This window comes from Artibeus jamaicensis, unplaced genomic scaffold, assembly GCF_021234435.1.
Source record: "Artibeus jamaicensis isolate MK-2021 breed Jamaican fruit bat unplaced genomic scaffold, CSHL_Jam_final contig_391, whole genome shotgun sequence".
NCBI classification, from domain to species: Eukaryota; Metazoa; Chordata; class Mammalia; order Chiroptera; family Phyllostomidae; genus Artibeus; species Artibeus jamaicensis.
This window is the reverse complement of record NW_026521814.1, coordinates 32,708,142-32,725,689: the sequence shown is the minus strand read 5'-3', so window position 1 is coordinate 32,725,689 and position 17,548 is coordinate 32,708,142. Positions and strand designations below refer to the sequence as shown.

Genomic DNA, 17,548 nt, shown 5'->3' with positions numbered 1-17,548 from the left:
TTTCCCAGACAGAAGTGCTGGCAGAGGTCACTGTTCCTTTTCTGAGCCCTCCCCCGACAGAGTGGGCAGAGGGGCACCATATCTGAGACACCACCGAGGTGGCTCACACCGTTTGTCCCACCCGAGCTGTTTTCAGTGGTTTTTCCATGTGAATGGCTTATCTTGGCTCATGCTTCATATTTTTATAAATTTGCTCAAACAAGTAGCATCAGGCCTCAGCATGCCCTGTACATATTGCTAAGTGGCCCCAGTTCAGCACTGACAACAGCCATCTTGGTTCAAAGTTTGGACTCCCTTGGGCACATTCAAACTCAGCACAAATAGCATCTAACTGCAGATTGCTTTGTAGCTCATGCCAGTTGTCCCCAGTCAGAACACAGGTGGTGGCTGACCTTGGCCTACACTTCCTGGGAGGCCCCAGAGCCTGCATACCTGATGGACAGCTTCAGACCATGTTGGAGCACCACCACACAAACACCTCTATAAGCAACACACCCAAGGGGTAAACTCAGTGGCCACCAGAGCTCTGCTGAAGTAAGTGCTGCTTCATGAGGTGGAACCCTGCACAGCTGATCCTCCACAGTGGTCAGAAATTGGGGGTCAGGGGTCACAGCCAGTCCTTGCAGATGATTGGCCTGGGTAAATCCCCCTCATTGACCTGCCAACAGTAATCAAGGTTCAACTACAAGAGGAGGGTGTACACAGCTCACATGGTGGGCACGCCTCAAGTACCCAACTTGGGTGGCAGGAGAGGCTGTGCCCCTGGACCCTATATGACATCTACTAGATTAGGCTATGCTACCAAGACAGGTAGTCATAGCAGTCCTACCTAACACATAGAAACAAACAGATGGAGGCTTCCAAAACATGCAGACAAAGACACATGGCCCAAATGAAAGAGCAGAACAAAACGCCAGAAAAAGAACTAAACAAAATGGAGACAAGCAATCTCTAGATGCAGAGTTCAAAACACTGGTTATAAATGCTCAGTGAACTTAATGAGAACTTCAACAGCATAAAAAAGCAATGGAAACTATAGAAAAGAACCAGTCAGAAATGAAGGATACACTAACTGAAATGAAAAACAATTTCAGAGAATCAACAGTATAGTGGATGAAACCAAGAATTAAATCAGTGATTTAGAATATAAGGAAGCAGAAAACACCCAATCAGAACAGCAAGAAAACAAAAGAATTCCCCAAAATGAGGATCCTCTGTGACGACTTCAAGTGTACCAACATTCACATCATGGGGTTGCCAGAAGAAGGGACAGAGCAAGAAATTAAAAACCTATTTCAAAAAATGACCAAAAACTTCCCTAACTTGGTGAAGGTAATAGACATACAAGTCCAGGAAGCACAGAGAGACCCAGACACGATGAACCTAAAAGAGGCCCATACCAAACACATCATAATTAAAATGCCAAGTGTTAAAGACAAGAGAGAATCTTAAAAGCAGCAAGAGAAAAGTAATTACCTACAAGGGAGCTCCCATGAGACTGTCAGCTGATTTCTCAAAAGAAACTTTGCAGGCTAGAAGAGATTGCCAATAAATATTCAAAGTGATGAAAAGCAAAGACCTACATCCAAGATTACTCTTCTCAGCAAAGCTAACATTTAGAATCGAAGGACAGATAAAGAGCTTCCCAGATGAGAAAAAGCTAAAGGAGTTCATCATTACCAAACTACTATTACATAAAATGTTAAAGGGTCTCTTTTTTAAGAGAAAGAAGAAGATAAAAAAATATGAACTACAAAATACCAATAAATACATATCCATCAACAATCGAATCTAGAACAAAATGAACAAATGAGCAGAACAAAAACAGAATCATAGATACAGAGAACTTTTTGATGGTTGCCAGATGGGAGGGGGGTCAGGGGGATGGGTAGAAAAGGTGAAAGGATTAAGAAGTACAAATTGGTTATTACAAAATAGTCATGGTGATGTAAAGTACAGCCTAAGGGTTATAGTAGCCAAAGAATATATATATACATGACCCATGGATATGGACAATGGTGTGAGGATGGCTTGAGGGAAGGGGGGAGGGGTTGAAAGGAGGGGGTCAAAGATATAAAAATTGGGACAACTGCAATAGCATAAATAAAATACAATTTAAACAAATAAAAAACACAAAAAATTAGAACTTAAACTTTCAAAAGAATTTCAGAGAATTCAAAGAACTTACTTTTTCCAAAGTAGCAAGAATCTTTCACACATCTCTCTCAGAGACTAAAAAATTTAGTACAATAACTGTAAGAAGACTGTAGAAGATCTGTGTAACAAATTGACAAACTATCTAACAAGCATTTCCTCTCAGTGAAAAATACACATCTATTCAAACACAAACAAAATATTCGTGAAAACTGTCCACAAAGAAAATCTTAACAGATTTCCCAAAAGCAGACACTGTATAGTCTGTGTTCTCTGGCTAATAGAAGTCAACAGTAAAATTAGAAATTAACATATAAATTAGAAGTTAATGATGAAATTAGAAATTAACATATTAATTAGAAGTTAACAATGAGAAATGGCCAAATCAAAAACACTATGAAAGAGGTTATCCACATTTAGGTGGCTTTCAAACACATGGCGTTAGAACAAATGAGTAGACTTCTAGAACAAACTGAAATTAATTCTAATGAACTCTTTACATCAAAATAAGCTGCAGATGGATCAAAGATTTAACCTTTAAAATTAAAATGCTAAGGAAAGAAACATAGGAGAATTTTTTAAAAGTAGTCTTACAGAGATGAAGAACCTTTCCAAGCATAACAGAAAACCTGAAAGTCATTGAAGAAACATTGATAAATGTCTTTAAATAATAACTAAAATATTCTGCAAAAAATAATTTAAAAATAAATAAATCTTGCACTGGGAAATATGGACAGTAATATGATATATAATAGAAAAGGGATTAATTTCTTAAAATAAGGGTTCTATAAGGCAGTCTAAGAAAAAGAGAAAGTCTGACCAACCATCCAATGCACTAACAGGTAAAGATCTTAAGCAGAGAGTTCAGAAAAAGGCAAGAACCAGTAGCTTTATATTTTTATAACAATGGCTTTTACACATTTGAAAAGATGTTCAACCTCATTCACAATAAATTTTTAAAAACAAATTGGAATTACAAAAGACCACTTTCAGCTACCAAATTGTTGAAATACAAAACTTGCAATACACAGTGTTGTGAGACAGTAAAAATAAAATAAAGAGGTGGGTGACTTGGCCATATCTATCAAAATATAAAGTGTGCATATCCTTTGACCCCACAAGGTAGCTTCCAGGTGTTTTTCCCTACATTAACTTAAACATCAGTGTACTAAAATATATGTGGAAGGTTATTCATGGCAACATTACTTACAATAACAAAGGAGCAGAACCAACTATTTAATTGATATCAGAAGTGTTAAATAAGCTTTAACCATCTGATGGCACTCTATTCAACTATTAAAAAGAATGGAAAGGGTAACACAGTTGGGTATGTGTGATTTAAATAATGCAGTATTGAGTGGTGCATAGATTTGTATAGTCACAGATCTTTGAACAAAACACACAGGAAGCTGCTCAGTAGTTGCCACAGAGGAGAGGAAATGGAGGCCTGGGGGTGAGTGTGGGAAGGCCTAGGAGTGAACAGGAAAATGAAACATTTTTCCCCACTTAAAATTTTTACCGTGCACATTATAAATGTACATATATCTAAATTAAAATCTCTACTTAAAGACACATTTTCACTCATATACGGAATGGGTCTAAACCAGGTCCAGCCCTGTTTAGTACCATTAGGTTCAGTGTCTTTCAAATTTTAAATCAGTTCTAATCACTGTTAAAACTTTATTTTACAGCCCTGGCTGGTGTGGCTCAGTGGATTGAGCATCAGCCTATGAACCAAAATGTTGCCAGTTAGATTCCCAGTCAGGGCACATGCCTGGGTTGTGGGCCACGGGGCCAACAAGGGGAGCTTGAGAGGCAACCACACATTGATATGTCTCTCTCTTTTTCTCCTTCCCTGCCCCTCTCTAAAGTAAATAAATAAATAAAATCTTTTTTTTTTAAAAAGTGAGAGTTGCTTGCACAGGCCACTGGGAGCATCCATTAGAGAAAGTTTACAGAACAAAATCTGTAAACGTTATTTTATAGAGTAAAATCAACCAAATAGTCTAATGCAAGCAGCATTCTCTTGTTTTCCTCCACAATTATTTTTTCTGATGATAACAATCTTACTGTTTTCAGTTTAGAAAATACAGAAAAGATAAAAAGAAAAATTAAAATTACCTAGAATTTCATCATCCAAAGATAAGCACCTAATATTTTATCATCTTCCCTACCAAATATTTTTGTGTGTATAAATATATATATATATGCATATATATACTCTCTTATAATTGAACATACCATATTCCTGAGGTATAAGTGTATTTCTCTACTGGTAATATTGCATGTACATCTTGATGTCTTAATTTTTTTCTTCTACAGTATGGATTTCAAAATCTGTAAAACATCTACTTATATGAATGAACCATAATTTACATAATTAGTCTCTGATAACGTTTAGAATGATCTTAACATGCAAATCTCTTTGTACACCCTGATTATTTTCTACGAGTAATTGCCTAGTAGTAGTATTACAGAGTCAAAAGGAATAAACATTTTTTAACATTTTTGTTCAATAGTGTGCACATATACATATATAAAAGATTTTTGTTTGAATATTTTATATATAATGCATAAAAGGTGGAGGAGAGGATGGCGATGGAAACACTTCCAGGAAGTTTTCTTTTGCTTTTGATTATATATGAACAGCACTGGTAAACAATAAATTCACACAAATGTATTTGCATTACATAATATATAAGCATATTAAATATTTTATAATATATAATTATATTAAATAGTTTACAATATATTTATGCCAAAAAGAATATAACTATAAATAAATATTCATGTTGAAATAAATGTTTATAAAATATAATCCATATGAATATAAAAATATTTTTTCTTGTTTCATTTTACTACAAGTCTCTGATAAAATTGCAATTATTATCCTCACTTTACTATTGTGAAAAATCACCTAAAAGTAAGCCAGTAAGAAATGAGTCAGACTCAGATTTGAGCATCTCACTTACAGGTTTCAATGACAGACTCTGCAAAGATTATGATTGTATTCTAATTGCAGTTGAAAGCCAGTGAAGGAAAATATATAATCATAATATTTTGAAAGATTAAAATTATTTCAAAACGTTAAAAGACCAAAACCTACCCTGAAACACAAAAACAGAAATTCTTAACAAATCCACTAGAGCAGAGCGAGTGCAGAGCTTCACAAACCAAGCTGGTGTGGGCTGTAGCCTGAAGGCAGACCCCAGCATCTAACTCCGAGTCACAACCCCACCACTGCCTCATACGCCACAATTTAATGACAAATAAATTTCATCTAATCACAAACAATTCTTCTAGCGATATTCTAGCAGCATCCTAGTTCTTCTAGGAATATGGATAACTGAGGAAAATAAATCCAAAACTTACATTAATCTTCTGAGATTAATGAAATACAAAAACCTGTATTTCATTCAAAGCGCAACAGTACTAAAATGGCTCTTAGGCCCAACCCCTAATAATGTGCTATTTCATCCCATCCAGGATGACCACAGCAAAGTGAGGACCCCCCCACCCAGAAACTCCAGATGTCCACTCTGCACACAAACACTGCTCACTCACTCCAGGGCCCTGAGACCAGTGCTTTCACACAGCCTAGTAAAAGTGTTCAAATCTCAACAAAATGTGTAACCAACCCTATAAATTTCAAACTAAACAAAATTCATAACTTCACCTATAAATGCTTAACCCCACAAGTATGGCCTCCAATTTTGTCAGTTTATGCTTGCCATTACATTATTCTCTGTACTACTTCGTACTGTCTTAATTTCTCAAAAAATAAATAACAGAATTTTTAGGACTTTTGCATGTCACACGTATGTTTGCATGTGTGTGTGTGTGTTCGTGTTAGTGTGTATATATATGTGGGTGGCTATATATTGACAAAGGGTTCGCTGGAGCAGCAGTCAGTTGAGATCTAAATTTTGGTTTCTATTCCTCGACAAGTTTCATCAGCATAAGGATGAGACCTCTCTATAGAGCACTGTACTCAGAGCATTCCAGAAAACCCCCCAGGAAGGCGTCACCCTAAGCTAGAGTGGCCTTGAGATCTGGAATCTGTGGGCCTGGAGGTTCTAAAGAGATTGTTAGTGGTTTTCCCGCCTACACTCAAATACAAGGCTCACTTCCAATGGTCCAGACACCATATCCCAACTTCAGCAGCCTAGAAAACTCTAGAATCAAAGGTCTTCCTCCCAAAAGGCCCAAATGACTTACCGAAGGCAAATCCCGGGACCCTCACAGCCAGCTGGTTTTGGCCCGTGCAGCTAAGGCAGGAGTGCAGACTGAATGAAGGGTTAAGAGCACTGACTTCCTGTTTTAAACCCAGTAACTCCTCCTACAGCTTCTAGAAACATAAAACACATTTGGCTCCGGCTGTGTGACTATGGGTGGGTCATTTTATTTCAGGGGCCACGTCACCATATTCCAAAGCTGGAAAGTTAGACTGAATGCTAAGAATGCTTTCTTTTCATACTTCAGGAATTTACAGATATTTCTGGTTTTATTATTAATGTTTTCATTCAGTAAATATTGATTGAGCAATTCTGAGAGATATTGAGATCTGGAAACAGTGGGGTCCCTCACCACAGCTCACAGAGGGTCTGCTAACTCCCACCGCTAACCCTTGTGGTTTTCCCGTCAACACTCAAATACAATGACCAGCTCCACGGGCCCCAGGGCCACCAGATCTCACCCTCAGTGACTTAGAAAACCCTAGAATCAACCAGCCAGCCTTACCAAAGAGTAAATTTTGGAGCCCTGGTTATGGTCTGAGCCTGGGAGGTACAACAGTGAACAAAACACACATTAGCCCTGTCCTTTTGCTGTGAGTCGGTTGAAGTGTTTTCTGATGTTAAAAGTAGAAACAACATCAACAAAAAAAGATCAAACACCTCTCTTCTTTGAAACTGCCTTTTTTCTTTCCCTAGATGGAATGAGCTTTCAGGGGACATAGACCCATCTTCTAGCTAGTAGGATAAAGTGAGGTGCCTGCAAGCCTGTACAGGGCTAGGTAAAGGCGCCATAGTTACAGCGATTTCCATTGCTGCCACTTGATTCTGCTCACCAAGTCTGAGTGAAAATACAGCAACAGAATGAAATTCTGCTAGTGGCTAAGTCCCAGCCAGGAGGAGGTGTCCCTAACTCTTTCTTGATGCCTTTGGAGCCTCCATCCCAGCATTTGCCCCACCGTTTTGTGACTAGTTCCTGTCCTAGGCTTTGAGCTTCACGGGGCAGAGCCTGCATTTTTCACGTTCGTGTTCCCAGGACCTGCCATGGGACTAATAATATCTAGAACATGTTTCCTGCAAATTGACAAGATAAAGAAACCCTGTAGACGGACGATGGATATGGAGTTCCCTGATGGGGTTACTCAAACAGCCCAAGTGTATGAGGTGTTGCTCCAGCTTGTCAGGAACGTGGGAAATGCAAAATAAAGCAATGAGATCCCCACTTCGGAACTATCACGTTGGGAAAGGGTTGTAGGCTGGATCAAGCCAAGGACTGGAGGGCAAGTCCTCACATAGGACTAGGGAGACTGCCCATCGTGCAACGCTACGCAGCGGTTAGAAAGTAGTGTCTGGCAAAATACACAGAAAACAAATACACAGAGTGCTACTTAAAAAAAAAAAAAAAGAAAGAAAGAAAGAATGAGGAACTAATACAAGTACTACGTTTGTAACGATAGTTGGTAACACTTTTGGGTACGGAGCCAGTCACCGTTGATTGAAAGTCGTTGAATGCACCTCTCCCGATGCAGCGTGAACCCCGTTTAATGAAGTGGAAACAAGCACAGAGAAAGTACTTACTTGCTCCAGGTAATATAGTTAAAAAATAGTGTATACACACAAAGCAATGATACATTGTGCTAAGATACACATCAATTCAGGGGTATGTATCAGAAGATTTAAAGAGTTGTCTTTGGGGAGCCATCAAAAGGAGCAGGCAGAGGGGATCAGGAAAGTTCCCTGAACGGGGCAGGGGCAGAAGGGGACTGCGGGCCTTAGAGACCGAGGACCTCAGGGCACTGGGGTGTGAGAGAAGAAAGTTTCACTCAGCCCTCCGTCCCAGGGCCGAATGGAAAAGAAAATAAAAATAATAAAGTCTTGTGGCATCTCCACACTGATCCGGCAGGAGAGAGATACTGTCTGTACTTGAGGCCGCTGAGGAGATTCTGAGGACTGAGAAATGTAGCAGAGGAACTGGAGATTTCCAGAGATAAGAAGTAGCAAGGCCGGTGGCTGCAGTTCCAAGAGAAGATCCTGGCAGAACGCACAGGTGTCCTCACTCAGCAAGTCCCAGCAACGGGATATCCAGAAGCCGCTTCTGCACCAGGCACTCACCTGCTCCACCCTGTCCCAGCAACATCACAGTCACCAAGTCCCCGATGCCAAGATGCCCCCGAACTGCCTAATTCGCATGCTCAAATTCCTAAGACGTGTCCGCACAACCAGAGAAAAATCCCTTAAAACAGAGCAGGAAGGAAGGGTGGGAATGGAATTGCCTCCAAAAAGTTTTCTTTCACTTTCGATCCTTCTACCAGGCTCTTCTGCCTCCTCCAAAACTCACTTCCTGTTTCTCTGTTCTTAATTTACCAGCAAATTCAGCAGGGCTTGAAAAAAATCACAAGAGAAAACGGTGAAAGCATTTCCCTGCTGCAGAGGGGCGGAATCCGGTGTTCAGTGAGAAAGAAAATTCTTCAACAGAAAGAACTACATAATAAACTTTATTTCTCAGACAGAACAGAGGTGACTCACAAGAAATGTTTCTTATTTAAAGGAACAGATGCCCAATTTCCAACCATTCAGAAGAGGGAGATGATAACCAGGAAGCTGGACATGCTTTATTGGAAAGCATTTATGTGGACTACATTTAGTACTAATAACCCCTGTAATTTTTAAAGACAGCCTTCAGACTGCCTGTGGCAAATAAAATGCTATTTTCCCTTGAAAGGAGTCTGGGAGAAGGAATTGTCCCTTCCTGTAGGAGCTCAGATCTGCACCGAAGCCCCGGGGTCAGCTCCTCAAATCAGATGGCAGGAGTTCTTCTTGGGTCAAAACAGGCCTCCAGCAGAATGTGGGGAGATTCTGCACAAAAAGGCAGGGGTGGGTCTGGCCTAGCCCTACGTAGGGATAACAACATTGCTCGCGACCCTGGCCACGCTCTTAGGTTGGTAGTCGCCAGTGCCTGGCCAGCGCCAAGCCTGGGAGGTGCTAATGTGGAGGAGGTCTGTGACCTAGGTGACCCAGGACCCTGAGCTCCAGGCCTTTCCCAGTTTTCCTCATTCTCCATCTGCTCCTCATGCTCTGCCTGTTTCCTATTTGAATTTTTTAAAACATTTCCCTCCTTTTTGTTCACATCTTCTATGTTTTATAAACAAAACACTGGCATTAGTGCAAAACCTAAATGTTGTGTCCTTTGCACGAATTATCTCTAATTCTCACAGCAATGCAGGGTTTTGTTATCCCGGGTTATGGATGAGGAAACTGAGACTCAAACAAAGATTCAACTCAGCCCTGTTGGACCAAACACAGGATTTTCCCACAATGACATACTAGCCTCCCTTCCCCCAACAATTAGGATTTGAAATAAACAATGTGGCTGGAAAGACAATGAATTTAAACTAATTGAGAATGACCTATGCATAAAGGTCTGAAGGTCTTCAGATTCTCAGTCACCTAAGAAAAAGTTGGCCTAATATTAACAGCTAACATTTATCAAATATTGTATGTGCCATACAGAGTCACCTCAACTAGCTCATTTCACCTCAGAAGTGGGTGCTGTTTTTGTTCCCATCTTGTGGATAAAAAAACTGAGGCCTTGGAATGGCTGAAAGACTTGGCCAAATGAGCTAGTGAGTGACAGAACGAGGTCTGTTTGTTGGGGAGACCCTGAATGGTTAATGGCTGTCTAAATGTTAATACTCAGCCATGGTTCTCAACTTCACTGGAGAGGTTCTCAACTAACTGGAGAGGTTTCAAAAATACCAGCCATCAGGCCCCAGCTATGAAACTCCTACCTGAGCACAATTGTGGGAGGTAAAACAAATTAAGCACTTAGAGTAGCGCCTGGGCTTTCCACTATTCTCAGTAAACATTCACCACCATTGTTACTTAATTCACAACATCTGTAAGGTGGCTATTTTAATTATTAGACATAGTGTCCAGATGAGGAAACTAAGTTCAGTGTAAATCAGCTGACACATGACAAGGCCTGAGAACAAACCCAAGATCGTCTCACTCGAGAATTTATGCTCCTCCTCTAGTCTGCACCTGAGCCCAGCCTGGCAGAAAAGGATGAGCCACTGGAGGTGTGAAAGTTAATAAACAGAAAAGTCAGTTCAAATAGAGTCGGGAGGATAGAAGAGAGAACTCTCAGGGGTATGCCATTGTCCTCACATCAGGAAGAGGAGTACCTTGCATCTCAAACAGGAAGTGGTACTACATTACTACCTCTATATGAGGAAGAAGAGATTCCTCCTTGCCCAGTAACAGTTCAGCCAATGGGAGACTACCATAGCTCAGCCAATGCACAGTCATTATACTTTGACAGAATTCTTTACACCAGCCCCTCCTAAGTTCATGATGCATAAAGGAATGTGCCTCTCCTTTTTTTTCTGGACTTGCATGCAATAGGCCATTAGACCACATGTCCTGAATTTCAATTCTTTGCTGTTCCTGAATAAAAGCATTTTTCTGGAGAAATATCTGGTTATCTACTTGTTAAAAGTCAACAGGGACATCCAGGGGCCCATGTTGTGGATGACTATGGAAAAAGGGGGCTGTCTCAGGGCTTCATCTTCTGTCATTTGTAAGGTATTGATCCTGGGCTTCCCCTGTCTTAACTCTTAAAAAAGGAAGAAGAATAATAAATTAGTGAGTCATGAACCTGAAGTTAAATTCCTATTGTGATCTGCAAGGATCACTATTAAGTCTCTTGCTCTAAACAGTTTCTTGCCTCAATCTTGAGATATATGTCTGTGTCTGTTTATTATTGAAATGAATGGTCTCTCATCCCTGGGTAGCTAGAAAACCTGCAGGTGTTGCAGTAGCAGCAGGATTTGGGGGAGGTGGTGTCCACCTAGTGCAGGGCAAGAACAGCCTGGTTTGACTGAATCTCCAAGCACTTTCCAGCCCCTGAATCTCAGCTCCCACCTGAAGACCCGCTCTGGAAATTCAGGTCTACTGATCTGCTAAAAGCAGAATTGAATCTGTAAGCCTCCCTAAGAAAGCCAAGCAGGACTAAACCTCCTCTCAACTCGCTGCGGTGCACCCTTCCCATTCATGTGAATTTGATCCACAGGACAATAGTCAAGGATAAACGCTGACAATGAAACAGAAATATGAACGTGCATGTTTTTTGTTGCTTCTACATTAATTTGCACATGACTGACCACAAACCCTGTCCCCGCCCTTCTTTGACTGTAGCAACTGGGCTTGGTTCTGGGCCTTAGACACCCTCCAGGAAGCGGTGAGGAAAGAAAAAAAGATTGCATTCCAATCAATCTATTTCACCTCCTCCTCGGCCTTGCTTGAAGAGACTCAGCTAGTTGTTTAAAAGTGTTTAACCACAGGGATTTAATTTTTTTTATTTTTGTTTTGGTATTGAGATGATTAGGCAGTCACCAACTTCAACATGTATGCTCTGCAACTTGCTGGTGGCCAGTACCTGCCCCCTCTACTTATCAAAAACTGCTGCAAACTAAGACTTATATCACTGATCTAGAAAGGAGAAAACTGAAATAATTGTTGGATTGCAATGCCAATATTCATGTCACCAATCCAGCTTTTTCAATATTTTCTTGAAGGTCTGCACATAGACAAGATGAGAGTCCTTCATGTTCTTACTTTACTGTCTGTTCCTACCCAAGAAACAGAGCACCTCAAACCCTAAGGATAAGTGTAAGGAGTCATTTAAAAATTTATAACAGTAAAATATACATAACAGAAGTTCTACCATTCTAACCATTTTAAGTGTACAAGTCAGTGGCATTAAGTACATTCACACTGTGTGTAACCAGCACCACCCTCCACAAGCACTTTTAATGATATAATAAGAACACTTTGTTAAGCAGGATCTATTTTTAAGCATCTTTATTGAGATATAATTTACATGTCATACAATTCAGTGGATTTTCACATTTTCACAGAGTTGTGCAATCACGTGCAGAACATTTGCATTATCTCCCAAAGAAACCCCGTACCCTTTGGCAGTCATTCTGACTTTCCTCACAGGCTCCCAGCCCTAAGCTATTTTCTACCACTAATCTACTTTCTTTTTTAAATTTATTGATTTTTAGAGAGAGAAAGAGGAACAAAGAGAGACATCAGTTTGTTGTTCCACTTATTTATGCCTTCACTGGTTGCTTCTCGTCTGTGTGCTGACCAGGGGTCGAACTCACAACCTTGGCATAGCAAGACAGCACTCCAACCAACTGAACTACCTGGCCAGGGCAAACACAATCCAGTTTTAAAACATTTTCCCTACTATGTCATTGGCCGTCATTGGTAACTACATTTTTTAGTCTAAGATGGGAAGGGCAGGTGTTACAAAGACATTTAGGAAACCAAAGCTCAGAAAGGAAAAGTGACTTAGCTGAAGGAAAGGATAGTCCTTTTGTGAAACTGAAACTGGTATAACTGTACATCCACCTGTAAAACAAACAAAAATCCTCAAAACAAATGAAAAAACAAAGAACCTAGATCCTGACCTTATACCTTTCACAAAATTTAACTCAAAAAGGATCTCAGGTATAAATGTGAAACACAAACTTCTAAAACTTCTAGAAGGTATCATGGGAGAAAACCCTGGTAATCTTGGATTTGGTGATGGGTGCTTATGTACAATACTGAAAATACAATACAATACAATACAATACAAATACAAATTGTATTGTACAAATACAATACAATAACATAATTAAGAAATTGGATTTTATTAAAATGAAAACTTCTGTTACTCAAAAGAGAATGAAGAGACAAGCCACAGAGTGGGAGAAAATATCGACACATCTGATAAAGGACTATTATCCACAATATACAAAGAATTCTTAAAACTCAACAGTTAGAAAACAATAAACAGTAAAAACTACAAGCATCTCTTTTAAGATCAAGAACAAGATGGGGATGTCCACTTTCACCACTCCTATTTCAGTGTAGTACTGGAAGTCCTACCCATAGCATTCAGACAAGAAGAAGAAATAAAACATCCAAACTGGGAAGGAAAAAGTAAAAATGTCATTATTTGCAGATGACATCATATACTGTATAAAGAGAACCTTAATGATTCCATGAAAAAACCTACTAGAACTCATAAATGAATTAGGTAAAGTAGCAGGGTGCAAAATTAATACTCAGAAGTCAGTTGCATTTTTATATGCCAACAATGAACTATCAGAAAAGGAAATTTAAAAAAACAATCTCACTTAGAATTGCTTCAAAAAGAATAAAATACTTTGGAATAAATTTAACCAATGATAAAAGACATGTAGAAAATTATAAGACACTGAAGAAAGTGTCCCCAGTAGGGGGCAGGTGAGAGGCAACCACACAGTGATGTTTCTCTCCCTCTCCTTTTTTCTCCCTTCTCCGCTCTCTAAAAATAAATTAATTAATTAAAAATGTCATTGCGATGTTTAGTAAACAGACTCTTAAATAGGACACAAAAAGTGCTAACCATAAGGGGAAAAATGATCAGCTGTACTGCGTTAGAGTTAAGAGCTTCTTTTCAAAAGATGACCCTGTTAGGAGAGTAAAAAGGCAGGCCCTGGCCAGTGTAACTCGGTTGGAGCATTGTTCTGTAACTAAAAAGTTGTGGGTTTGGGTCCTGGTCAGGGCACAAAGCTAGGTTGTGGGTTACATCCTGGTCCCTGTGTGTGTGATCCTGGGTCCTTGTGCTTATGGAAGGAAACCAATAGATGTTTCTCTCTCTCCTTTCCTCTCTCCCTTCCTTTCCTGCTAAAAGCAATGAAGAAATATCCTCCAGTGAGAGTAAAAAAAAATTTTTTTAAACAAAAGACAGGCCAGAGAACAGGAGAAGAAATATGATGACATGGAGCAATCTCCCAGATGTACTGGTAAGTCATAAAATGACAACAAACTCTCAACTACCAACAACTGAATCTAAAAATTAAAAACAGAAACAAACTAAGCAAAAAACCAGAACAGGTAGAGAGTCTTATGTATGAGGATCATGCAAATGGTTATCAGCTGGGAGGGTGATAGGGGAAATGGTGCAGGAATTAAGTAGCATAATTGGTAGGGACAAAATGGACGGGGCGGGGGGGGTGTTAAGAATAGTATAGGAAAGGGAAAAGACAAAGAACTTACACACATGACCCATGGACACGAACTAAGGCGGGGGAATTGCTGGAAGAGGGAGTACCAGGCAGAGGGGAGCAAAGGAAAAAAATTGGGACAACATAATCAATGAAATATACTTTTAAAACAAGGTGTGTTGGTAAGTGACAGTGGTGTTGGAGAACAACATAGCTAGAATGATAAACACATACATAAGGAGCCGCCACTAGAAATCACATAACAGTGTCTCCTCCGCACTCCAGCTTCTTCAACAGCATGGCTCAATGCCTCCAAAGTCAAAAACACACAAATGACTTTCTGAGGGAAAATTTGCATCTCATTTTGAAGTGAGTATTAATTGAAACATGCAGTCTGAAAACCTAACCTGATACTTTCGAATGTGCAAGATGGCCACTTCCGTCAGCCATGTTCGCACCAGATCTGAGTCATTTACTTAGCACACAGAGCCCCCTTAATAGAACCTAGCATGCTGAATACAGAAGGTAATGTCCCCCATGACTTTCTTGCCCTACATTTTCTATAGTACTGTTCAGGGTATAGTTTTTTAAATCTTCACCGAAGCACATCCCATGCTTGTTGATTTCAAAGAGAGAGGAAGGGAGAGAGAGAGAGAGAGAAAGGGAGATACATTTATGTGAGAAACATCAATCAGCTGCCACTTGCATGCATCCCAACCAGAGACTGAACCCACAACACAGGCATGTGCCCCAGTTGGGACTCAAACTTGTGACCTTTCAGTTTATAGGACAACGATTCAACAAACAGCCACACCAGTCAGGGCTGGATATTTTTATCTCGTTAATTATTTAAATGGTAGGAAAAAGAGAGAGAATGAATTACTGTAATTAAGTAAGTAGGGTGTTTGGAGCTCAAAAATTGAGACTGTTATTCATTAATACGCTGTGGTTCAGTATCCTGAGAAATCTAGCCACGCCTGCAAAAAAGCAGAGCTGAAAGTTGCAAGGAACCAAACTTGTAATTTACATATGTTCAGTTAAAAGAAAAGTATTATCTAGATACCCCAGTACCTCCAGCTTATACAATTCCAGAAACAAACTGATTTATCCTTAAAATTCTGGAAAAATCTTACCAGTGGGCAAATGCAGATACTTCTTGCTGGAAATGAAAGTCAAATGAAGAACACTCTTCTAGCACAAAGAACTTCTGAAATTTCCAAAGCTGGACTAGACTCTGACAATCGGCGTGAGAGGGTGGGGCTCTGATCAGGAAATGAGACACACTATTTTCCGTATCTTGGGTGCATGCAGAGCTCAGCAGGGAACACTGGCCCAGAAGTGACGTACTCAGGCTTGTATCTGGGCTGGTCAATTTAGCTCTCTGTCAATTTCCACATTGCAAAGGAAGGGAGTTAGACTAGACAATCTCTAAGATCATTTCAGTTCAAATACTTAATTAGTGTATGGTGATGTGCTCTTTTTTTCATTTAGGGTCTCAATTTTTCTTCCAGGATTCTAGTTGATACATTCATCCATTCAAATATGCGTAAGCATTTGCCACCCTGGAGGATGAGTGAAAGGTGTAATTCTTGCTCATGGTGTAGAACAGATTGTCCATCTACTGCTCATAGGGAGAGGCCCCTCCACCTGACAGGATGTGAGTACCTTTGGACCCGTGAGCTTGGTCGTGGGAAAGGGGGATGTAAGAATCTAACCTTTCCCCTCTCCCTCCCACAGAGTAACCTGTGTGACTTATTAATCAAATTCATTCACATCCTGTCCCAGGAAGTGGCTCTGGACCTGTATTTGACAAACTGCTGTATGTGTTACCCACTACCCAACACCACAGACAAATATCTGATTGTGTAACTGCTGAATATTACAAAAAACCAATTCTCTAAACACGGACCTTTCTGGTACTTCACCTAACCCAACCTTATTATTCTGGATCCAATGTGCTGCCACAATTGGACTCTCACAATGCAAGAGCAAATGTCTTTCTAGGTGTCAGCTTGCTCCTATTGGAGATGCAGGCACTGGAACATCTCAACAAAGGGGCATGGGATCCACCTTCAAGGCTATTTTGATCCTCCGTAGTGAAGGCCTTCTCCTCCCCTTTACTTGCCCCTGTCTTACACCAACTTTTCAATTTCACTCAAGGACCCTGCCCACTGAGCATGACTTTGGGCTGGTCAATTCCAATGGCAGCAATGATTCTTACACTCTTGGCCATATGTGTTTCCCTGTGGAGTGTTATCGTTTTTAGTGAACACAGGCCTTCACCTGCCTTTCTTCTAGCAATGTAACCATGTATATGGGGCATTAATAAGAGACTTCCAAATATTTAAAACAATCTCACCCATTGAGTGTATTGGACGACACTGAGTAGGATGGGAACATCAAAATCAGGGGGACCCTGTTACTCAGGGGAATTGCCGGGTGGGGGTGGGGGACATTACCAAGTCCAGGGAATTATTTCCACTGTCAGGGTCCTTCTGTTAGAAAGGGCTGTGCACAACCTGCCTTGGACTGTTGCTGAGATAATTCATGGCACTACTGCAGCTTTGGGGGCACAAGACACAAGCCTCAGTTCCTGGGCCCAAGTAGTGCTGGGTACCTGCATAGCCCTCGACTCCCTGCTGCCAGCCAAGGTGGAGTCCGTGCGATTGAGGACGATTGTGTTGCACCTGGGTCAATGAGACTGGCAAAGTGAAAAGCCCACCACCAGGCTTAGGTAAAAAAAACTCCTGGATCTCTAACGTAGACTCAGAAGGACTATCAAACATCTTTTTCTGACCTGGCCATCAGTGGGACTCATGGTCATGTTCAAACCATCAGGCAAATCTAATCATCCTACTGGGAGCAATATTGATTATGACCTCAAACTAATTACCTGGTTCTTGACACAGTCCCTCAATGTCTGACCCATTCAGGTTGGTGATGGGGTAGCCTATGTTTCTCCCTTGAGCTCTGAAGAAATCAAAAGACAATGTTGAGAGTCTGGCTCCAGCCCAAAATCCTATGTGTGACCTTTCAGGCCCAGCCATAGGCAATTACAGAGGCTTTACCTGGTCAACCTCATAGGTATGCTGCCCTCAACACACCAGATATACAAGT

General features: G+C 40.5%; 1 protein-coding gene across 4 annotated transcripts in view; it reads right to left on the bottom strand.

Moving 5' to 3' along the window:
* The window catches only part of CASP8 (caspase 8), a 34,236-nt gene extending 18,567 nt beyond the window's left edge, over positions 1-15,669 (bottom strand). The window contains exon 1 of one of the 4 annotated variants that reach the window (XM_053665109.1): positions 15,565-15,669. The gene's annotated coding sequence lies outside the window, so the exon portion shown is untranslated. The other 3 variants (XM_053665108.1, XM_053665111.1, XM_053665107.1) reach the window with 3 other exon arrangements.
* Positions 15,670-17,548: the final 1,879 nt, after the last annotated feature.